This window comes from Carassius carassius, chromosome 22 (assembly GCF_963082965.1).
Source record: "Carassius carassius chromosome 22, fCarCar2.1, whole genome shotgun sequence".
In the NCBI taxonomy this organism is placed as follows: Eukaryota; Metazoa; Chordata; class Actinopteri; order Cypriniformes; family Cyprinidae; genus Carassius; species Carassius carassius.
Window position 1 is genome coordinate 24052422 of NC_081776.1, and position 25133 is coordinate 24077554.

Consider the following 25133-nt stretch of genomic DNA (forward strand, 5'->3'; position numbering starts at 1 on the left):
ACCAATTAGGCTGTTTTTGCACAAGATGAAGATTCCCACAAAAAACAGCAGGAAGTTTTTGTACACCTCCGTGCTGAGTAGGTCTTTCAGCATAACAGGGCCTGTGTACAATAAAAACTGTCTAAACTCGGTCGCCTTCCATCGATCTATTTCCCTCACTGCCCTTGGTTTGTGCGCAAATTCCAAAAAAAGTGGAGAAGCCGCCTCATGACACCAAGGCAGGATGCTAGTATTTATGTATGTAAGAATATCTTTACTAAAATGCTGCATGATGTTGTTGTAATTGATCTAAACCCAAATACTGGGTGGTCATTTAAAATATATACTTACAAAGTCAAAGACGTTCTCAAGATGTGGCTCTTAAAAGAGCCGTTGTGTATGTAGCTGCTGTAGACAAAAAAAAAAGAGAGAAAAAGAAGAATGCATACGAGTGAGATATGTCTGTACACATTAAAATGTTTTCACTTTCATCAGTGATTATTGATTAAACATGTTGTGATAAATCTGGCAAATAAGAAATGGCGTTGACTCCACTTACAACAATAAGACGGCAATCGACACTGAAAAAGAGAGAGAAGATAATTAATTTCACTGTAGTCTATTAAATCCCAAAGTTTATAAAGTCTCTGATGGATATGTATAATATTATTTGATAAAGCACGATAAGAAGAAGAATGCAGAGCAATGTTTCTGATGAGACCTTACAACCCAATAACAAATAAGCCAGGTGTAAAAAAGCATTTTCATTCTTGAGAATCACCGATTTCTATAAAGGTGTCAAGGCTTATGAGTTCTCTCTCTTTCTCTCTCTCGCTTTCGCCCTCGCTCTAAGTGCACGCGCCAGCGTGTTAGAGAGAGGGTTTACGCGCTCGCAGTTAAACCTGACAACGCACTACTTACCATACAATTGTGAATAGTGAAGATATTATTAAGAATAATTGTATGATTGGTCTCTTAAAGTAACGTTAACATGACATAACTCTAAAATGAAAGAGCGTCTCTCAAACGGGGCGGATTGGCTCTATCAGCAATGACGTCACACGGATGTAACGGCATTTCTGTGTTTAACGGCGCTGATGAGCGGACTGTAACGATATATTAAACGACGGAAAATCGTCTTTGTGAAATGTGATACATTTAAAGGAAAAGAAAAATTTCTATTAAGTCCAATTTTTATTACAATTTAACTGGTTTCATGAGTGAAAACCCCTGCTATTTATTTTAGTAGTATAACCCTCAGAAAAACTGTTCCCTCAGACAGATTGTTTTTATAATTAAAATGTATTACTTTCTTCATTTTAAATGTCCTTTACTTTTGTTGTCCGTCCATACTTTTAAAAAGTCATTTAACTAAATAGGTTAAGTAAGAAGTAATTTACCTCAGGAAAACGCACTGCTGGGGATGTCACTCAAAGTGGAGTCAGGCTGTGCGCGCGGTGGGCACAGACCCCGGCTTATATAAGCCCGCTGACCGGTTTCGCGGGCTTGGCACGCGAGTAAGAATTTAAGTTTTAAGAAAAATATTTATTTTATTTTATTTTTTATTTTTTTTTATGTACAATGATATAACGACACACTGCGTTAACTTTGCATTAAACATAATAATAATTATAGTGTTTTCCTATTATATTCAAAGCAATGGTGTTACCAAAAATATAAGTCATATAATATTTTGTTTTGTTTTACTTTCTTTTCCTCCCAGTCTGAGAGTTCCTCTTTGTTAAATATAATTGGGCAACCCCATAGGTGGCGATGTACGCGCGCGAGTCGCCAATGAGCCAAGGGAGGAAGAAGTCGTCAGAGCAAGTTGTGGTGGAGTGATGGTTGAGAGGTAAAGTACGAAAGGTGGAAATGTATAGTTTTATGATAGTATGTTTGCCATTGGTGGGATTGTTGAAAGATTTTTAATAGTTTACTAATTTGAAACAGTTTTACCCGATCATATGTTGAAGCAACGCGTTTTGCAACCAACCGCGGTGCACGTTCAGTTAGCAACAAACATAACATTTGATCCCAAATCAACTCCGATACACGTCACGTTAAACGCATAGCAAAATTTAAAAAATCAAATATTATTTTATGCTCTATAATTGTTAGAAATGTAAATGTATGCAATACTATAAATCCATAAAATTCCAAACCTTGTGACCTAAAGACATGTTATGACACATTATGCAGAAAGTTTTTCGCTCAGCCTTGTGCAGTATAGAGAATAATCATAATAATAATGATAATTATTGTCTTTTGCTATGAAAGGGACATTTTCTTGAACATTTCTTAATGAAGACATTGTAATTGAAAAATAAAAACTAGCATCCTGCATCTTTGATTGCCAGATTCATCATAACACGCATAAATATAAACAAAAAGACTCAAGATATAGCTCTTTAAAAAACCTGTGTGTGTGATAATGTCATATAGTTAGTTAAAAATTACTTTGATTTATAGGGATTTAATTTGGTGACTTTACCATTTGTTTTAATGATGTTTATTTACAGTGCAATCTATTCTGCTTACCCGACTCATGCAGACTTCTGTCCTGATGTTTGGCTGTAGTCCTTCCATCATCCACTCTTCTGCAACCGGTCTATTTATGGAGACCACCATGATCTAATCTATACAGATCTAGTTGTCTCTTCTCCCACAAACTCCTCTTTCAGGTATATATTTTTTGTTGTTGTTTCAACAACGTTGACTGTATTTTTGTATACCAAAACAACTAGGGAGTGTCGACAATCTTCCATTGAGTACCATTAGACCACTCAAGAAGAATTACCTCATACAACCAATATTTAATGTTGTAAAGCAGATTTTGAGCGGATCTCCTTCATTCTGCCGCCAGCTCACCAGAACCTCTGGGTGCACCAGCTGTGGATATTACAGGCCAAACTTTGGGTGAGGATCTTTCTCCCACTGTTCACCACCAAACCTCTTCCTATATGTAAACAGTTGTTTCGCACACTGTTGTCTATATTTGAATGGTTAATTTTTAGGCTGCAACCAATTATCTTAATCAAATAATGTTTTAGATTAATTTGATAAAATGTCACATTTTTTTTTCTTTATATATTAAAAAGGCAAGTTATTCCACAACATTTCCAGTCTTCAGAGAATGCAAATTGAAGAACAAATATGTTTGGAATGTAGGATATGTGATACACCATGAAAAAAATAAAACATAAATTATAAAATAAAGTTGTCCGGAGTTGAAAAGCAGAAGCCAGTTTAACCTAATTAATTTTTTTTTTTTTTAAAAAGTAAAGAAAACAAAAGGACAAACTTTTACTACTCATAGGTAGGCTATGTTCACACCTTCACTGTTTGGGAGTAACAACCGCATCTACTTACAGATGTGAGTCTCAATGTTCTCTTCACACAACTGCTTACAATAGTGTTTCGATTGCTGTCTGTGTGAACAAGTAACTAAAGTCAAGCAGAATTTAAATTGTATTTATTTACAGAGGTATATGAAGTCACACTTGTCTGTTTGTGAAGATGTTGTGCAGCACAAATCCATGAATGAATGTTCTGAAGTGAGGTAAACTTCAACAGATATCCCCTGCTCAGGGTGTAGGGAGCAATGAACACTTTGTAGGGACCATGTCAATGGGAAACACAGGTTATGCACGGAGCTCTCTTCTAACAAGCTGATTATCTGAATCAAAAAGAGAGACTTACAAAAATATGTGGAGCTGGTGGGCACGAGGACTGGAATTGAGAACCGCTGCTCTAATTAAAGCAAAGTAGTATAGTAAAGTATTATCAAAGATGGCGACATCCATACAACTAAAAGTCTTATCACAGTTGATAAGAAAATGCTTCAGTAAAGAAATATTGTTTGCAGTTTGCTCTGACAGATGCTTTGACAGATGTGTGTGGACCTGAGTCATGTTTCTCCAGAGCACAACTTACATTTGATGGTAGAGTCCTTGTCTCATTTTGGAAATAACTGAAGAGAATAGGAGTGCAATGATTCTGACTAAAATTTACATTGTACTAAAATATTTATTTTAAATGTAGGTTTAATATTCTATGTTATATTTATGAGAGCATTAAATGGGGTATACATGTAATTACTACAGTTACTACTCGTAAAACAATTGCTATGTTAATTTACTATATTCAGAATATACGTGTATATTAGCGTGAATAGATGTTCCCCATAACAGTGAACATTTAATGGGTGTTTTGTTTTTAGGATTTTTAATATGTTTTATGCTTTAAAATGGCAAGCAAAGAGTTTTTTGTTTTACAATGTCATGTTTGTATTTTAACCCTTTTTTGGCTAATGTGTAGCACAACTTACATAAATACATTCATTATATTTGTTTTCTTTGACTTCAGTTTTCACATTGTTTGGAGGACAAAATCGGAAAGGATGTAGGGGCCCACAGTTTGGGCACACATATTCAGTTCAGCTTTGGGTTTGTTGCTCTTTGCTATTTAATGTATGGTAGTCAGAACTTTGTTCAGTTTTATTCATTACTGTCAGCTTTCACAGCAATACTGCTAAATGAGCAATTATCTCTATCAAACATGGACCTTAAAGGGATGGTTCACCCAAAAACATTATTCAAATAAATATTTTGAGAATCATGTTCATGAATCTGATTTCAGTGGCACAGCTGTGTAGTATCTAGTACAGAGGTTGTTGACAGTATTGTGTGCATTGTACATGATGTTCACTGCCCACTATTGTATTATTGTTTACACAGTAAGTTTTCAGTAACATTATTTCCTTATAAAATGCTTTAACATTTTTTTTCCTCTTCTTTTCTCCACCAGACACCCTAGGACAACATCCTTAGCACAGATCTACCTATAGCCCTCCATCATTCCCACATCCATCTTGCAACAGTTTCATTAAGTGCAGTCCATAACCAGTTCACGGTCTACACCTTGTCCATTGCAAATGTTATGGATTATTCTAATAGAGATCTTTCTATTATTTTTTTGAGACTGTTATTATGTACTCTGTTATGTTGTGAATAAAGTCAACCCCCCCACCTCGATGCTTTCAGCAGTTAATACATTAAAGTGTGTCCTTAATGTTTTATTATTTAAAGATTTTATTTTTATGGTTTTAAAGTTTATTACAGGCTCAGTTTTTTTTTTCACTAGAATATAAAGTGTTGTATTAACTGTCATAATCAAGTATGAGACTTTTGTCAGTATCATTAATTCTGAGGCAATATGAATCAAATTAACATTTGTATAGGGTTTTCATCCGAAGGCTTCTTCCTCATTCAGTTAAACATCAAGGGTTTTCTTTGCCTTTGTCACCTTTAACTTTCTCATTGGAAATTGTGAGCATCATTATTTGGAAGAAAATAAGAATATGAAAATGGCTTTGGATTTCAATGTATTGCATGGAATCAAAGAACCACACAAACCTTTGACCTTCATACAGACATGGTATAAATTAAAGTGTTACTCAAATTATCAAGCTTGTAATGTTAAAAGCTTGAAACGAGTCACTTTATATTTTAAAAACTGGGCTGATATTTTTTGCATGTATTTTTGTCTACGGAGGGATCAAGCAAACAAAGGTTGTGCATGATCGGCTTCCAAAGATAGTTCGTGTGTATGTGTGTTTATAGTTATGGTTGTATTTGATTATAAATACATGTGTCTAGTTGGACGCGAGCGGCGCGATGCAACGCAATAAGATAATCACTGATATCGCCTACACACAAGCGGGCGAATTGACAAATCCCCGTCAGAAAAATGATTCCTCGTTATATTTCTGGCATAGCTCTTTGCAACAACGGTCGCGTCTGTGTGACATGGTAGTACTTTAAAAACTCTAGTTTTCCTCATTTATCTGCTTGCTCCGATCGGCGCTGCGTGGCAGCACGTAATTTCAAATGTTGAAGATTCATCGTATAGACGTCGTATAGAGGTAAAGAAGATGGCTCATTACGGCTAAAAACATTCGATCGAATGCGATGTTCACCAGATGCTACGATCTTTCACAGACGTCTCCGCGACGTACCTGTGCTATCTGGGTATAATGCGCGAGCGCGAATCTCTCTGCTCGCGCGCGCTCTCAGATACACGTTGCTCTTGTAATAATTTTCTCTGGGCTCCCTCAGAGAGTATGCCTGTACTTAAAACGTGTTGAGTGCAATCGCGAATCTCTCCTCTTCGATTAAATTAAGCGTGTACATGCTTAGAATGTGTTCCATGCGTTCGCGCATGGCCAAGTGCTCTTCTCTTCGATTTCTTTCTCTTTGCTCTTGGCATAAACGCTGTCAAAATGACAACAACCAATCAGAAATAGGCTTCAACGACTGACCAATGAAAACGTGACATTGTACATGGAATCTTATTGGTTGATATTGAACCGCACATGGAATAAGTTCACTGAAGTTCAATCAAGACGAGCCGAGATGGATCCGCCGAATCGACGATCACAGGTAACCAGTTTTATTTGTTTTGATGTTAAATATGTCAAATGTATTTTAGAAATGTCTGGGAAGAGGGCGATTGGATTATTTTACATATAAATTACCTAGACTGTCTATCTGCACAATATGTATTGTAAAAATTGTTACAGGGTTGGATTTCCCGAAACCTTCTTAACTCTTCGTCGTTTTTAAATTATACCTTAAGCTAAAGCTGTATCTAACGTTAATACGTGTTTCCCGAAACGTTGTTAGTTAAGTATAACTTCTGTAAGTAAGTCATTCGTTAGTAAGGTTGGTCTGGACCACATCTTAGCTATACCGTGTCACTGTTGATATAAATATAATTCTGAAGCTGTAACACACCCAGTGTTTAATTAGGATTATGGCAAAGAATAAATACAAAGATTCACTGCTAAATTCAAACGTGCTTTTGCACTGAACCAGAGACAAACGCGCTCAACGCTTGTCATATTTCATACACAGATAGCAAATTTTTTCTATTCTACTAGTAGTACGTGGTGGTGGTGGTGGGGTATTGACATTCTGTTTAATTACTGACATTCTTCCAAATATATTCCTCTATAAAAGGTATATCTTCATTTAAGATATACCTTTAGAGTCTTTGTAGCACGCTAAGAGACAACGTTATCAGGAAATCCAGCCCTGGTCATTATAGTGTCTTTAAACCTGACAATTACTAGTAGTTCTGAAATTTTGTTATTCATTGTAAGAAATACCATTTGTAACATATTAGATGTCTAACATCTGCTTTAGATTTTATAATGACTAGCCTACTTTTTTCCCCCTACAGATCTTGCTTCGACAACTAGTCTTGGACAGATTACTGAATAAGCTGCAGTATATTGTTAGCCATTCTGCCTCAGGCCTCAACCTCGATTATCTACATTTCATTTGCACACATGAACTAATACTCATTGATGCATTAGAAGAACAAAATTTTATCCCAGAATGCATTGTAAATGCCCTTAGAGACCTCTGTATTTTGGTGAGAGAGCAGGTTGAAAATTAAACACTTCAAATTGAGGTGGAGACAGTTGCAGGAGTTATGGGACGACCTAAATTAACAGTTGAAAATGAGAAGATTAAGTCCTTGCTAGAGATTCAGCTGCACGTCCCTTGCATAGCCAAACTGTTAGGAGTTAGTGAAAGTACTGTTTTCCGTAGGATGAGAGAGTTTGGACTGTCTGTGTCAGACTCCTACAGTACAATATGTGACCAAGAGCTTGATATGTTGGTGACCAACATCAAGTCTCAAATGCCTCATGTGGGCTATAGATTGATGATGGGAAGGTTGAGATCTTTAGGTTACAAGATACAGTGGAGCAGACTCAGGGCATCTATGCACAGAGTAGATGCAGTTGGGATTTTCTTCCCGCATGACACAGCTAGGCTGTGTAGTGAGGAGAAAATACTCAGTCAGGGCCCCTCTCAGTCTAGTGCATGTAGATACCAACCACAAACTGATAAGGTAGGTTTCTAACTTTTTTTTACAATTTTACATGAGACTGCAATAGAAATAATTAATACAATTCGTTTTCTTCCAACTAGATACAACATTGTCATATTTGGGGGCATTGACGGTTTTTCCAGAAAGGTAATAAGATGTGTTTGTATGTTTATAATAATACTGTCATTACATATTTTGTTGTGTGATATCTACTGTCCATTCCAAGTAAACATTCATGCTATGCATTTGCTCTGTTTAGATAATGTAATTGGATGCAGCTAACAACAACAAGGCATTTACTGCCTTTTCCTTCTTTTTACAATCCATTGAGAAGAATGGTGTGCCTTCAAGGTAATTGCTAGTAAAAATCTGTATTTTTTTATATAGTACATTATAGTACATTTGAACTTGTAGTGTACTACAAGTGGTAACTAAATATATTTTTTAAATCCAGAGATAGTATATTAAAAGCATTTAGTTCATATTTAATGGTGTCTCAAAATAGCACAGTTGAGTACACTTAGATGTTCTTAAAATTATCTTAAGAAGTACTAAAGAAGTTTTTTTTTGTAAATGGAGCACTTGAAGTACATTATAGAAATGTACTTTTTTCACCTGGGCTATCATACTGAGAGACTAACACAATACTGAGACTAACATTTCCTTATGTGTTACATAGAAGAAAGTAAGTCATGCAGGTTTGGAACAACATGAATGAAAAATTAACTTACTGGCTAAACTGTTAAACCAATTGACTAATCTTTTACATTCATGCAAAGGGTTAGGGTGATCAAGGAGTTGAGAACCTCGACATTGCACGCTTCATGTTCACTGTAAGGGGAGCAGACAGAGCAAGTTTAATTTCTGGGAAAAGTGTACATAACCAAAGGTAAAGTAAGAACACTTGTTTAATTTTCTGTAGCCATGCCATATTTAAATGTAGAATATACTTTGTTTTTCAATTATAGTCATGATTAGACTTTTCAAGCTATTTTACATAATATTTAGCTCCATTTGTGTTCTCACAAATTTCATATTCGCATAGTAATCATTCTTCCTGTTACAGAATCGACAGCTCTGGCGTGATGTGTGGACAGCAGTGACTTCCACATATTACGATACCCTCCATGGTCTTGAAGAAGATGGCTTGCTGGACATCTCAAACACACTACACATTTTCCTTGCCCACATTGTGTTTCTTCCCCGTCTCTGCAAAGACTTGCAGACATTTTCTGAGGGCTGGAACCATCACCCTCTCCGCACCGAGGGAAATATGACCCCACATCAGTTGTGGGAGATGGGACTTATGCAGAATAGCATCAGTGAGATTGAAAATTTAGAGGTATGAATGTTTTATTTCTCTAACACAAATAATGTTTCTTAGAGGTTGCTTATTTGACTAAGAATTTTAATGATTACATTTCCCTAGGATGTAGAGAACTGTGACATAGACTGGGAAAGTGCCATTTTCCATGAGGAACCATTAACCATATTTGGAGTTGTGGTTCCAGAACTCCTCCCCCCTCTAAATGAACAAGAAATGGGAAGCCTCCAAGCTGCTGTTGACCCTACAGTGACATCACACTCGAATGGTAGAGACATCTATATTCAGTGCTTTGATATTTTTCACTGACAAATTGTGAATACGCTTAATCTATTATCCTTTGCTTGTTCAGGTCTACTTGAGATGAAAACATGTATTTTCCAATTACACTTTATTGAACATCAGAAAAAATATTCAAATACAGTGAACTTATTGTAAGATTCAATATCACTCTCTTTTAGGGTGTCACCCTAAACTAAAACTGTAGTGATTGTCACAAAGAAGTATGTGATGCTGAACAGTGTTGGTGGAGTGCTTACCATATGACAGCTTAAACTCTTTATACTAACATTTATCAACTTGAAACTGTAATGTCATACAGGCAATAAATTCCTGGCAAAGAAATTGTGTCCATCGTTTCTAAACTTAATACTTTCCATGTTAAATTGAAAAGCTTGTGCAGCTAAACCTTCAGAAATTCCTGGCAAAGAAAGAAACCCTCCATCAACACAGTTTTGAAGTCTTCATAGTTTAACGTGTGTTTAACAGGTAGCATAATTGTATTGCTGCATGCTGCCACAGTTGGATAACATATCCTATGCTCATTATATTCTGCTTCACAGTTATGGTTGAATTGCACAGTGATTTTAAACTGTGTCTTCTCTTGAGACAGAATAGGAATGTGTCCCTGTCCTGTCACCCACTGAAGGAAGGTCTTTGGAGTCATGGGGAGAGTACCCACAACAGAAGTACTATCATCTGTAAAACAAATTACAAATTAGTAATTAAACTTGATGGCAGATTTTGTCTTTAATAAACATCAATCCATCCATTCCATCTTCCATACTGCTTATACTATACATAGTCATGGAAGTGCTGAAAACAACCACATATCCCAGTACTGAAGACAGGGAAACATCCTGAACAGGTAGCGAGTAACAACAAACTGGGGAGCATTTTCCGCAGCCAACAAATATACAAAACTTGCGACCATAATTGGCAAACAATGCTTTTGTCATTGTATTGATAAGAGCAGAATGAATCAGCACACTTTTTGTTCTAAGCCATGCAAGTTTAGAATGATATGAAGGTGAGAATCACTATTTTTAATAAGAACTTTTACTTTAGTGTGGATTTTACATTCACTTTTTAAGACAATATTGGATTTGTAGTTTTAGTGTTTTTACTTTGCTCCAGTTCCTGAAGAAGGTCTTGCAGATGGTTCATCATGGCAACCTCGACCTGTTCTCTGTATGAGCCCTTTTCACTGAACTCTGCCTGGCAAATGGAAATGACAAAGTCTGCATCCACAACCTGTTAAGTAAAAGTTGAAAATCAATGATTTTTTTTTTTTTAATTAAAGCCAAGTCTTATCTAGAGCATTGGTTCCTAAACCTGTCCTGAAAGACCCCCAGCACTGCACATTTTGTATGTTGCCCTTATCTGACACACCTAATTCAGGTCTTGCAGTCTCTACTAATGAGCTGATAAGTTGAATCAGGTGTGTCACCTTAACCCTACTACTACTATACTCACTGCTGTTTCTGTCCCAGGAACAAACAGAGGCTGACACATTTCTGGGTGTTTTTCCATAAGACCACCAATGATATGAAGGTGAGAATCACTGCAAATCCTTCCTGATCTCTTGCAGCATAGGGATCAACTTAAGAGTGGCATGTAGGATAATAGCTCTGGAAAAATAGCATTGTGGGAGACAGTTAATTTCTATGCACACAAATGAATTTAATTCTGCCAAACCTCACTCAAATGAATATTCATAAACAATTCCTACATACCGGATAATTTCATCCTTCTCTAAGCTGACTACGCATAGATAGCCACAGCTCAATATGTCTTCTGTGAGCTCTGTAATTGAGTTTCTGTAGCTGATTCAACCTGAAATAATTGTGCATATCTCAAAGGTCTTCTTTAAAAAATGTGTATCATAATCATCTAAAAAATACCTGTGCTGTAAGATCACCAAAGGGCCCTTCGCCCAGATCATTTTTTTCTAGGTGCGCAAAATCTAGAGAGCCACTACACAGGACCTTATAGCACCAATGTGCAAGGAAGTTTGTGGCTGGGCCACCCTGGGCCAAGCTGACCCACATTATTTCTCCTATATTCCTGCATAAGCAAAATAATTTTTCTTTAGTTTTTTTTTCACATAGTAAACATTTAATAACAGAAAGTGAGATTAAATTATTGTCTTATAAAATATAAAAAAAACATACTTGAAATGACCTTTGTCCAGATCAGACAGAGAATATTTTGGTGCTCCTCCCTCAAAAAAACGCCCTTCAATGCCTCCGATCATTTCTTAAATGAGAAAATGGTTATTGTAACAATTCTGCATGACTTGTAAAAGTTTATCACATGTACAGCACCAACCATTCCCGTTTGAAACCCAGCTCTGCTTCAGATCATAGTTCTACGAAACAGCTGATGAGTAAATTCAGATGTGTTAAAAATAGAGAAACTTTAAAAACATGCAGTGATCGGGAAACTCCAGGAATGTTTGGAAAAATCCTGATCTACAATTGCTGAATAAATTTTTATTCATGTTATGCAATCATGCCTGTCAGAAATTCCTTGCTCAGTGCCCCAGTGTCTACTCCAGCTTCGCTTATAAAGGCAACTTTCAGTTTGTGAATGGGAGATGATTTTTTTTTTTGCCTCTGCCACTGCACAAGGCCCCTCTCCAGCATGTTTTGTCTCGATACGGTGATGTCAAATCTATGCCCTTCTGTAATTACGGCCGCACTGATGCTTTTGAGAACATCTTCAAGGCTAGGTAAGAAGAAAAAAAACAAAAATTACAGCTAAAATATTTAATACTTATTAACTGCTGTAATAAATGTAAAATTGTATATCCAAGTTAAAATAAAGTCATACCTTTCGTTTTTACAGCCAAATGGTTCAAAAAGATCTTCCAGATCAGAAATCGGTGCTTTGGAATTCTCCAAACTGCATCAAACACACGTGCGACAGAATAAAACAACGACTTAAAAATACAGATAACTAAATTAATTAAATCCATTTTGTTAGGAAAATTGTATTGCAATTTGTGAATTAAGTTACCTTTCACCGCAAAAGCTGGCATGAATTTCTAAATAATCCATTGGAAAGTTATTTAGACACAGTGGACAGGCAGCCTAAAAACACAACAATGCAATCAGCCAAGAAAACAAATAACCACTAAAAAAAACTATACATATGACTTAAAGCTATAGTGCATATTATTTTCGATGTTAAAATACTCATATACTCACATTGTCATAATGTAGAAACTAAAAATATGAAATTCATCAGCTGATTTCTTTGCTAACAGTACACATTGTCTCTTTATTGCTAAATAAATATTATTATTGCTATATTTGTTTTAAGTGACCTGTCCATCTGCACACAACATACAGTGGGGCAAAAAAAAAAAAAACACTCCAGCTTTAATGATTAAAGAACTCTATATGCTCTGTAATAGTGGTCTGGCAGTATTGTTTGATTTATTAGTGCTAGTGCTGGCTTCTGCCGAGGACAATCCAGCGGTAGTGGCTACAAGAAAAGACTGCAATGAAAACATATGTTTTACGAGTCATCAGCAAGTCAATTTATCCACCACTAAATATTGTAAAAAAAAAATAAAAATAAAAAAATTAGAATTAGTGTTAGGTAGTACAATTTTATGGTAAATGCTATTGTTAATTTGATACCTTGGAGCTTGCTTTACTAGTGCTGCTGCCACTTTCTGAAATGGGTTTTGGTAATGCTGATTCATTGAATACAGGAAGAGAAGACTACAATGAAAATATAAGACACATAATCACCTTTCAAAAAACATTTAAATGTTACAGTGAGGTTAAAGTTTTCCTAAAAATCTAATTACCCTTCCAGAACTAGTGGTATCATCCTCAGTGGACAGTTCAATGGTACTGCATGACTTAACATGCATAGCCAAGATTTGTAGTGGCATAGACAAGCTGCAGTTTTGGCAGGTTGCTTTTGGCATTTTCTGAAATTCAATGGCATCTGAAGGAAGAGGCATTGTATCTAGTTCCTCTTGAAGTGGAACTATAAACATGGTAATCTTTCCACCTCCACTTGATGATTTTAAATACTGGCCATTATAGCCATCAGCTTCTGGTGGGACAAGCGTCAGTTTTCGCTGTCCTGATCCACCTTTAAAGACAACAAATCCAACTACATACTACTGAGGTTCTTACTCGTTGTCACACAATAACAACATGTTGTAATTTTTTCACATTTGTAAATTTAGAATACAATTTAGAATGTGGTTATCTTAATTACCAAGAGCCTTGTACAGGAGCCACCCTCCAGTGAGTTTCATAAGTTTTGGATAGTGTTCCATCAATTGCCTTGTTATCTGCAAAAAAACAGATTTCTGGGTAACCAAAACATTCAGTAATATTCCTACATTTATTTCAAAAGCAGACATACTTAACACAAATGGTAAAAATTAATAGAATGTTAACAGTACTTTCTGCACATTACAACTTTAAAACTTTTTAATATATTAAAATGAATCTGCATACAACAAGTGGCGGTTTCCCGGACAGAGATTATGCCTAGTCCTAGAATAAAATGGCCCTTTAAACCAGATTAACAGAAATTTGCTTTCTCTGTCATGGTTTAAAATAGTCCTAGACTTAGTATAGTCCAGAGTTTAATAAGATGATTGTTTCTTGTTCAAATGTTATTGCTTCATTTAAAATTGACTTGAATGGTTACTAGAACTCACTTGATGTTTTTAATTTTGAAATGAATTCACAATGGAATGCAAACAATACTGTAGTAAAATAGATTTAACATTAAACCTTTTTTGATCCAGCTCACTTAAATCCTTTTCTAATTTACCTCAGAGTGGTCAGCATCTTCAGATAATTTAACTGTACGCCTTCCCATTCCAGCAAGGAAAAGTGTAAAATCATCTGATGGTTTTGGTGTCTTTTCCACATTCTTATTGACTAAGTAAAACTGCATGGAAAGAGTCCTGCTGCTGATGTTGACCACTTTACATGGAGATCGAAACCTTTTTCGTCCCTTTTGAGATCCCTTTAAAAAAATACCCTGGGAATGATCTGCAAAAGTCAAAACATTGTATATAGTTTACTCATTAAATAATATCATGTGATTTTACTAGCCTAATAACACAAAAGACTAACAGATATGAATTTATACATGATGAATTGAGTGCTTACATATCAGTTGTCAACTGACCATTTAACTAAACAAAACATATTCATACGCTAGCTAAACTAGAGATTAGAAGACAAATTCCAATCTTTCCTAAACATAAATAACCTGGTCATTTCTCTCTGAACTGGTGTCTGCTGCTGCTGAGCGGTTGTTTGAATCTGTCCTGTCTGTAGCTGGCTGTCTGATCTTATCTGATCACTTATCAATGTTATGAGATGACGAGTTGCTTCATCGATGATGGCGGACTGGAATAGTAATACAGTATACAACATTTTAGAATTTTAAACCAGGGTACCCCCAGGATCCTCCAAATGAAATTCAAGGCTTTTTAAGACCTTTTTAATACCATTTTAAATGAAATTCAATGCCAACTTTGTACCCATTCTGACAGAAGTATGAGGGGAAAATGTCAAATCTGTATAAATTTTGAACCCTAGAAAATAATTATGTACAAGTAGGCTACTTGAATTAAATAAAACATTTTATTTAAATTATCAGTTATATTTAATACATACGCAACAGCGTAAAACATTTGATTTGTAATAGACAAATAGATTTGAACTTGGTGTTGAACACTACAGCCTTCGCAGCTCAGCTGCCTTGGTTGCAATTTTTTCGCCCAGGCTCTCAAGTTCTGTCAACTTCTGCTTGTAGCTTCTTCTCAACGCGTTTGACTTGGCAATTAGCTCTGCCATTTTGCTGCCTTGTTTGCCCTCAGCCTCCTCTGCCATCTTGTCTGCATCCCTCCTCAGATGCTCCGCAACTTCCTGGATGGTCTGTCTTGTCTTTTTTAGCTGCTCCAACTCCTCTTCAATCATTATTCTTCTTTGACTATGTGCTTGAGAATCTTTTTTCTTTCGTTCACTTTCAAGATGCATCCTGTACCTCACCCTTGCTGATGTGACTGAAGACAGGAGCTCTGGTGTGAGGGGCACCTTGGTAACACCCCCATGCATGGACACGTAATCGCACACAACTCTTTGTGCAATGACAGTGTCCTCTTGGATATTACAAGTTTCAACTTGTTTATTGATGGAGAAGCCCCTCTCCACCGTAGCCTGCCCATGGGAGAGGAGCAGAAGGTTTCTGATGAAAGCCCAGAGCTGTGGGTAGGGCTGACTTATATAAGGATGGAGAAACACATCCAGCCTTTTCTCGAGGGGCTTGAAAGACAGGAAGTTCTCATTCCTCACCTCCAGGGACAACAATTGTGAAAATTGCTGAATGATCAGATCACCTAAAGAAAGAGTGAAAGAAAAAGCACTCACATCAAATGTACACGTGTTTCTTTTGCAAATTGTATGCCTAACGTCAGGACTTAATCTTATGTACCTGTAGCAACCCCATCTAACTGCTTGTCTTGAAGAAACCTTTTGACTAGACACTTCATCTGGCCCTGACACAATTCTGGATTTGAATACATCACAGCTGGGTTAAGACAAGTCATTTGCCTTACAGTTGGGAATTTCAAAGGGCTCTTCTCTTGAATCTTCTTCACAATTTTGGACAGACCCTCCATGCATTCCTTTCTGAACTGGAGGACAGAAAGCTCCTCAGTGGATCTACTCTGCTGCTGACGTTCCTAAGAATGAATGGGGACTAAATTAAGTAAATAGCTTCCTCTCCCTCCTCTTTCCTTCTATCCAGTGAGGGGCTGAGTAGACGGGTCTAACAACAGGGACACCAGGAGCAGTCTGGTCACACATTATGTATTTCCTAAATACCTTTAGGCAGCCTCAGCTCCAATGCCAATATCAACAGCTCTTAGATGAACCCTGGACTGCATGTCACTAACATCAAGCCGGACCAAATGCTGAGGTGTGGCATCATTGAGAAGTTCTTGTTTGATGAATTGCCTCAGCAAACTATGAAAAGACAAAAATATACATATTTGAGAATACAAAATATTTTACAATACAAAATAAGCACTCTGACTTTACAATGTTTCTTTTCTTCAGTATTATTAAATGAGCCTAATTTATCTGACTATTCAAAATATTTGCATTTTCAATTCATTCAGTCTTAGCTGTAGTCTTAGCGTAACTGTGAACGAGAGGAGATTTTAAAATCACTATGACAATAAAATGAGAAGATTCACCTCACCTTCAGCAGTTCAGCCAAATCATTACCAATGAAAGGCAGCACAGGCTCATCAGTCTGGTATCTGGTGAGGAAAGGTGTTACACTTCGACACACTGCCATGAAAAAGTGAAGCTTTGCCAGAATGAGAGGGTCTTTGGTTGCCGCCGCAATGGTATTATAGGAGGACGTCCCAGGGTTAGGAAGCTTTTTGGTGCTAACAGCCTCAACATACTTCATCATGTCTGGCCAGATGACAAGGGCCCTCTCCGCCACAGGGAGGTTCTCGACCCAGCGATGACCACAAAAAGGCAAAGCGAAGATTTTGGACTTTGTGAGATTACAGAAATCCTCCCTTCTTGCTGGCACATTGTGAAAAATTGTATGCAGAGCTCTTAGGAACTTCTCCATATGCCAGTCGGTGAATCCACATTTGACAGCATTATGGAGAGTATGCAGGCCACAACTCCCCACCACTGCCAGCTGAGCACCCCCAAAATGCTCTGCATGCTCCTGCTGCAGCATCTCAAAAAAACGCCAATTAACATTGGGTCCATCCATAGACACAGAGACCATTTTCCTCAAGTCAAGGTCACATACACACTCCTAAAAGACATGAAAAGCAATTTTTAAACAAAGACATTATATAGCCTACATAATAGCTAGTGTGATGGAGGTTAGGGCCTCAAGGTTAAAGGGTTCTGTCTGAGTGGTGAGATACAGGTTCAGACATGCAAACTCACAACTGGTGAAAATGGAGACATGTTTACGAAGTAATTTGTTGTATGGGGGTCTGGGGAATTATCCCCCATGAGACAATTTTTATGATTTAAACATGTAAATGAAGCATTCTGGTGCATTCTGACAAGAAAACATTTTGCTTCAAGACATTTCCTTCAAGTAAAAAAAATAAAAAATAAAACCAATAATTAAAACAATTTGATATCATATTAATTAAGTTGGGGCCTATCAGGTACAGTACATAAGAAAAAAAATCTCTCACTGTAAAGTAAACCATAAGGAACCCCAGATGGTACAGCATTCTAATATTAAAGGTTAAAAATTATTTATTTGTAAGCTACTTCCATTTAAATCACACATAAGGAAGTTTTTATAATAATGTTACAATACATTTTTAATGACATAATATGTTTCTACTTTTTAAATAATGTCTGTCATAAACCAAATTTATTTTGAAGCAATATTCTCATCAGACTTTACATACTTAAATCTGCATAATTGTGATTTTTACACCAGGGCGTTATTTACTTTTATAAGGACAGTTTTTAAACCTTACTTTAAATATGCACTCTCTTTCCTGTTAAATTCTTACATTTGATCAAATTCAGTTTTAATAATAAGGCTGCCGTTATCAATCAAATTAAGTCATTTACACTGCAAAATTGCAACTGTAGTAATTTTATGAGATAGATGTTTAAACAAATAATATAAAAAAAACAATGATGCCTTTAAACAATAAACCAATAGGTGGCAGCAAGTGACCGTCTTAATAAATGAATCATTGTAAGTGACTACATATTAGCTAGGCTACTTGTTTATTAAACTATACATTCAATGTAACATTTGCAATCGTGATATTATAGAAAAGCTCACTTGGTCGTGTTATGTTACTTTACTATATCATATATTATTTATAAATAAAAAAAACTCAACATTTTTAAAATTCAGAATAAAAACTTACTTTGAAATGTTTGAGCAGGTCCACCGCCGTTGCATGACCCATGAACTGCGAGCCGAAGTATCGTGACTGAACGTGGTCGTCCACCCAGTAGCGAATATGAAGGTCCAACTGCTTACTTTTCGTCATCTTATTGAGACTCTCGTCAAACATGATCACAAACCCGTTGGACATATTGACATGGTCAGTCAGTTCTTTCGTTATAAAGGGAGCTAATCCAAATTTAGTAATATATGCTGTTTTGTTGCTTCCACACGAGAATGTAGCTGCAACCTCGGAGTCAGGAAACATGATTTTAAAAATCTCTGTAACATTTTCATTTGAAGTGTAAGAGTGGTGCTCAGAGACTGTTTTAAGGACCCACATCACCTCTGCCCGCAGAGTTGGTGTCGAGCCACAGTACGATAGAATGTTCCTTGGCTGTGGTGGCATTTCTATTGTAGAAATGTCTTCATTATTGATAGTCAGAGCTGTTTCAGTAACCGAAGAGATCTGCGGTGCACAGAACGGGCCAATAGGTGGTTGGCGATGGCGAGCAGTGCTACACGCGGTGTGTTTGGCACCCTTCATATGGGAGTCCAGGGCCGTAACACCCATTGTCGCTAGCTTAAAAGATTTCCTGCACCAACAGCAATAGGCCTCGCGGTCATTTCCTGGCACAGGCTTGACCCAAACGTAATTCGGATTCCTTGTCCACAGCGGATTAAACCGACACTTTCCCATTTTAGCCGACAAACTATGCTAGCTACTATCTTATTCTGTAATTTACCTCACTTGCCTAGTAACCATAGTAACGGGTGCGCAAGCTTTCGTGCTTACTGCTATGACGTGGAGCGCGAGGTGCACTCAACATTACGCTGCATGAATTTTTAATTAGCCTACACTAGTAACAGTTCATTTTGTTAAGGTATGAACTTAATCCTAGGAAAAGTTAAAAAAAAAATAAAAAATAAGACCTTTGTAACGAAATCCAAGACTTTGTATATCAAATTCAAGGCTATTAAGGCCTTAATTTTAGATTATCAAATTTAAGACTTTTTCAATGCTTTTAAGACCCCGCGGGTACCCTGTAAACCATAACATTTTATCTTTGTATATTTTAGTTAGGTTTCAGAAATTAATGTTTCCATTAAGCTTTTTAAGGCACTGTATCTGTGTTTTTTCTTTTTAATCCAATAACCTGGTACTTAAAATCAATCTCAATACTGTTACCAATCAACATCAACAAAAGCCACCTTAACACTACAAAATGTGTAACCTACATCATTTATGATATTTATTGCGGATTAATAATTTATAAAATAAAGAAAGAATGTCAAGGATATAGAGAGGACCCAAGAGCAAAAGGCGATTTAACAGTCTTTAATGAAGCTTCACAGTATTCAAAGGAAACACAGGTTGCCGTTGAGGCAGAATGATCCAACACAAAGTCTCTGGGTATAACTCCAACTGATAATAGTCTCAGCCCCACAGGAACAGAAGGTCCTTTACAGAGAAGTAACAGAAAACTGCGGACTAGACCGGCCACGGGAGATCCCGGGAGGCAGAGAGAGAGAGCGGCTGGGTGCGTTAAGAACATGGATACACCAACCGTGGACCACTCACGTTACTGGAGGATGAACAGAGCAGAGGCGAGGTGATAAAGCAGTAAATCAGGTGACTCTTCAGACAGAACACCACACGACAGGACAGGACTACACAGAGGTAAGGAGAAAGGTTATGGGTAAACAACATCAGGCAATAATCTGACAAAGAGCAGAGGAAAGGAAAGCCTTGAAATAGAGAGTCTAATCAGAGAAGGTAGGGAACAGGTCCGGAGGTGAGATGATAGAGAACAGCTGAAGGTGAGTGGGATAATGAGCTAGAATGCGAGAGCGTGAAATGAAAGACTAATGAGCAAGAGCGGGTGAGAGCGAAAGCAAGAGAGAGAGAATACCAGGATCATGACAAAGAAAGAAAGAACGATAAAGACTGTGATAGTACATTCAGAATTCATTTAGTAAACAACTCCAGCGTTCTCCGTGGCGAGTAACGTTAATCAAAATGCCTCTGATTGGTTAAACTGCATTAACAGAAAGTGCGTGATTGATTATAACACTCAACGCTGCAATCTGCGATAAAGAAAATCTATTGCAGATGACACTTTTCATTACTTTCATATCACTTCATTCGTGACAGCCATAGATAACATCATGTTACTGGGGCATTTTGCCCTTCTATCTTAGATTCCCCCGAAATATTTGTTCAGATTTGAATTTAGCAGTTGATCTCGCTACGTACTTCATGTTTAATCACGGGTGTGATTGCACGAGACAATGTGTTAATTATCAGACGTAAAATATTATGTTTGCCTTTTGGAATCGGCTTTCAAACCTATTTGGCTAAAAATCTCACTTTCAATGGGCATGGCACGTAGTGTGAACAATGTGGTTGACAGTCTAGGTAATTTATATGTAAAATAATCCAATCGCCCTCTTCCCAGGCATTTCTAAAATACATTTGACATATTTAACATCAAAACAAATAAAACTGGTTACCTGTGATCGTCGATTCGGCGGATCCATCTCGGCTCGTCTTGATTGAACTTCAGTGAACTTATTCCATGTGCGGTTCAATATCAACCAATAAGATTCCATGTACGATGTCACGTTTTCATTGGTCAGTCGTTGAAGCCTATTTCTGATTGGTTGTTGTCGTTTTGACAGCATTTATGCCAAGAGCAAAGAGAAAGACATCGAAGAGAAGAGCACTTGGCCATGCGCAAACGCACGGAACACAGTCTAAGCATGTACACGCTTAATTTAATCGAAGAGGAGAGATTCGCAATCGCACTGAACACGTTTTAAGTGAAGGCATACTCTCTGAGCGAGCCCAGAGAAAATTCTTACAAGAGCAACGTGTATCTGAGAGCGCACGCCCAGTTCCCGCGCGCGAGCAGAGAGATTCGCGCTTCGCACATCATATTCCACGCGCGAGCAGAGAGATTCGCGCTCGCGCATTATATTAATGTACTTTCGCGCTACAATAATACGCTCTCGACATTTGACAGGGAAATAATGCCATACATCCCCTCCTTGTTTTCAAATCCGAAATGTAAGTCCATATATCTGATTTAAACGCAGATGGTGCTTTCCTGATAACTTTCCACGATGCCGCCATCTTTATTTTAACTTACTGCTTGCTGAAGGTGATTCATCTGACCTCACCTGAAAAAAAAATCAACACCACCATCTTTTGGATTGTAAAGAAATAGATTTGATTCTTCCAAATAGTATTAAAATATCGATATTTGGCATCCGAGTATGTTGCCCGGAAAATATCACGATACTATTCTGTATTGATCCCCTGTGTTGATGATTTATTTTATAAGTTATACTATCTACTCTAAAATGTAAGACATGCGTCCCTATGATTTTGGCGATGCGGAAGTCTGTTAAGTAGTAGGGGTGTGAATCGGCACTGGTTTCACCACATCATGTAATTATTTAGATTAAAATTTTTATCCACCAATCTTCTCATCCACCGTAAATCACAGATGTCAGTTGTACCTTCTTTTTTTCAGTAACTTATTGGACCATATTTGATATTGCATTTATAAAACAGTATTAGCATTCATTGTAATTGCCCTGGTTTTCTTTTGTTATCTAGATGGGAACCAGCAATCCAATGTTTTTGGAAAAAGTCGGATCTGCACAGCCTTTCCTGCTCTGTATTGGAGAAAATAGCAAGAGCATTCAGAGGTTCTTCATTATTGTTGACATAAAACCAATTCCATCCAAGGCTCAGACGACGATAGCAGCAATTCATGAGCTCTTTAAGGCACACTTTGTGTTCAGCACATCATACCACGAAAGTCTGGCAAACTTTTACATGTTCATCCAAACGGCAGTGTACAACATAGATGCTGGAACCTCCAAAGAAAGACCAAGAGTCAGAGAACTAAGGGCAAGATTCCTCAGTGGAAAGGAGTGATTGAAGATAGGGTCAAAGCATGTTTACTTGTAAAGCATGTTTTATTTGTAAAACTTCTCATTTGACTTCATCTCTGATGTCGGCATTTGAAACTTCTACACGGACTTTACCCTGGAAAGCTTTTGCGTTTACGATGTGCAGAGTTTGGATGTTCTTCAATGTTTGGCACATATTCTGGATTTAAGAAACAATTAATCACAGTTCATGGTGATGGGACAGTCCACAATGTGAGTGTGAATGAGGGTGAATCCAGTGGTAATTGTGAAAGAACTTTTGAACTGAATGTTAGTGAAGCTGAACCAACACCTTCAACTTCACAACCCTATTCAGCAGGGCTTAAATCATTTACAGGCATCAAGAATTGCTAACAGTACAGTTCAGAGTGTAGTTGTTTCAATGGAGGAGTTGATAAATGATATTCAAAGCCATACAAGAGAGACAATTTTGAGAAGTTTTTCATCAGTTCAAAGTAGTGAAGAAATTAGACAAAGTTGAAGCTGCATTTGATGACATGGATAATCCCTTCACCATTTTCAACACTGAGGCTAAACGACAGGAATACTACAGAGAAAAATGGGAAATAGTTGAACCCATTGAGTGTGTTCTTTGTGTTCGATATGATATACGTCGAGACAATACTGGAATCTACACCCAAGTCCCAGTTATGGACAAGTTTGTTCATGTTCCAGTTCTAAAAACGCTTCAATCCATGTTTAAAAATAAGGAAGTAGTTAACGTTTTTCAACAAGCAAGTCATCTTCACAAGGATATTTATTTAGACATATGTGATGGAGAATACATCAAAACTCATAGTCTTTTTTTCACATGACATACAGTACAGGCCATAAGTTTGGACACACCTTCTCATTCAAAGAGTTTTCTTTATTTTCATGACTATGAAAATTGTAGATTCACACTGAAGGCATCGAAACTATGAACTAACACATGTGGAATTATATATGGAATTATATACATAAAAAGTGTGTAAAAACAAAAAAAAGTCATATTCTAGGTTCTTCAAAGTAGCCACCTTTTGCTTTGATTACTGCTTTGCACACTCTTGGCATTCTCTTGATGAGCTTCAAGAGGTAGTCCCCTGAAATGGTCTTTCAACAGTCTTGAAGGAGTTCCCCGAGAGATGCTTAGCACTTGTTGGCCCTTTTGCCTTCTGTCTGCGGTCCAGCTCACCCCTAAACCATCTCGATTGGGTTCAGGTCCGGTGACTGTGGGGGCCAGGTCATCTGGCGCAGCACCCCATCACTCTCCTTCTTGGTCAAATAGCCCTTGATGCCTTCAGTGTGACTCTACAATTTTCATAGTCATGAAAATAAAGAAAACTCTTTGAATGAGAAGGTGTGTCCAAACTTTTGGTCTGTACTGTACATGCACTGCAGCTTCAGCTGTACTATGATGACTTCGAGACCGCTAATCCATTAGGATCTAAAAAGGGCATTCACAAACTTGGTAGCATTTATTTTATTTTAAAGGGTAACTAAACCCCTGGTCAGAGCCTGACTCCACCCACTGACAATATTTGAAAAATGCTGAAAAGTGGGCAGATCACAGCGGAGATAAAGGGGATGAACCTAGGGCGGGGCTGAGCGAGTGCGGCGTGAACCTGAGACTCGCAGTGACGGATTGATTGACAGCTACTGTCAGAGACGCTAAAATGATGAGTGACTGTAGTGATGCAAGTAGCTTTGCAACAGAGCGATCATTTGAAGTAGAGGACTTTTCTCCCCCACCTTCACCTGAAGTGGAGGATGTCGAGGTGTCTGTTCATATCAATTCAAACCGCTGGCTCAAACTGCGGTCTTAATTTAAACCATGATAACTGTAGAAAAACCTTGGTTAATTTTCATAGGGGAATTAGATGTTGTTGTTCAAGTCTCAGTTCCGGCAGGGATTGTAGGTGCGAGGGAGTGAATTTAAAGTGCTCTCTTCTACCTTCAATACCATGACTGAGGTGAGGGGTATTGAAAAAAGCAAACCACCAAACCCCAACTGCTCTCCGGGCACCACAGCAAAAATGGCTGCTCACTGCTCCAGGAGTGTGTTCACAATGTGTGTGTGTGTGTATGTATATGTGTGTGTGTGTGAGAGAGAGAGGGAGTGTGTGTGTGTGTGTGTGTGTGTGTGAGTGAGAGAGAGGGAGTGTTTGTGAGAGAGAGAAAGAGAGAGAGAGAGAGAGAGAGAGAGAATATTTACTCTTAAATAAAACTCTTTTCAAGTCATTTCCATTGTCAGTTTCCCCACTCTTGTTTGTAGTTCTTTCTTCATGTAAGTGCAGATAGTCTTGGCAGAAATGCATATTATTTTCCTTATTGTCTTCTGTAAACAACATTGAAGGGATTATTTTCCTTATTTAGATTATATATATATATATATATATATATATATATATATATTAGCCTATATAGACCCATACTAATACAAAATTACTCAAATTAAAGGTTAACTATTAGTCAAGTCAAGTCTGCTTTATTGTCAATTCTTCCACATGTACAGCACATACAGAGAATCGAAATTACGTTACTCTCAGACCCCCTGTGCATACAGATAACACTAACAGTAGAGTGTTATCTGTGTGATTTTGCATTATTGACACACTGTTTTCCAAATGAATGTTGTTCAGTTGCTTTGACGCAATGTATTTTGTTTAAAGCGCTATATAAATAAAGGTGACTTGACTTGACTTGACTAGAGCCTAAAAATCTAGATCAAATATAAAATTTAGATACAACTATA

General features: G+C 37.3%; 1 long non-coding RNA gene and 1 pseudogene across 2 annotated transcripts; both read left to right on the forward strand.

Moving 5' to 3' along the window:
- The window catches only part of LOC132099126 (NACHT, LRR and PYD domains-containing protein 3-like), a 476979-nt pseudogene that overhangs the window by 287247 nt on the left and 164599 nt on the right, over positions 1–25133 (forward strand).
- On the forward strand, positions 1729–4999 carry LOC132099154 (uncharacterized). Of its 2 annotated transcripts, XR_009423024.1 has the most exons (4): positions 1729–1831; positions 2499–2660; positions 2810–2895; positions 4786–4999. It is a non-coding gene; the product is annotated as an uncharacterized LOC132099154 (long non-coding RNA). The 2 variants fall into 2 exon arrangements; XR_009423023.1 differs by lacking the exon at positions 1729–1831 and having other exon boundaries at positions 2459–2660.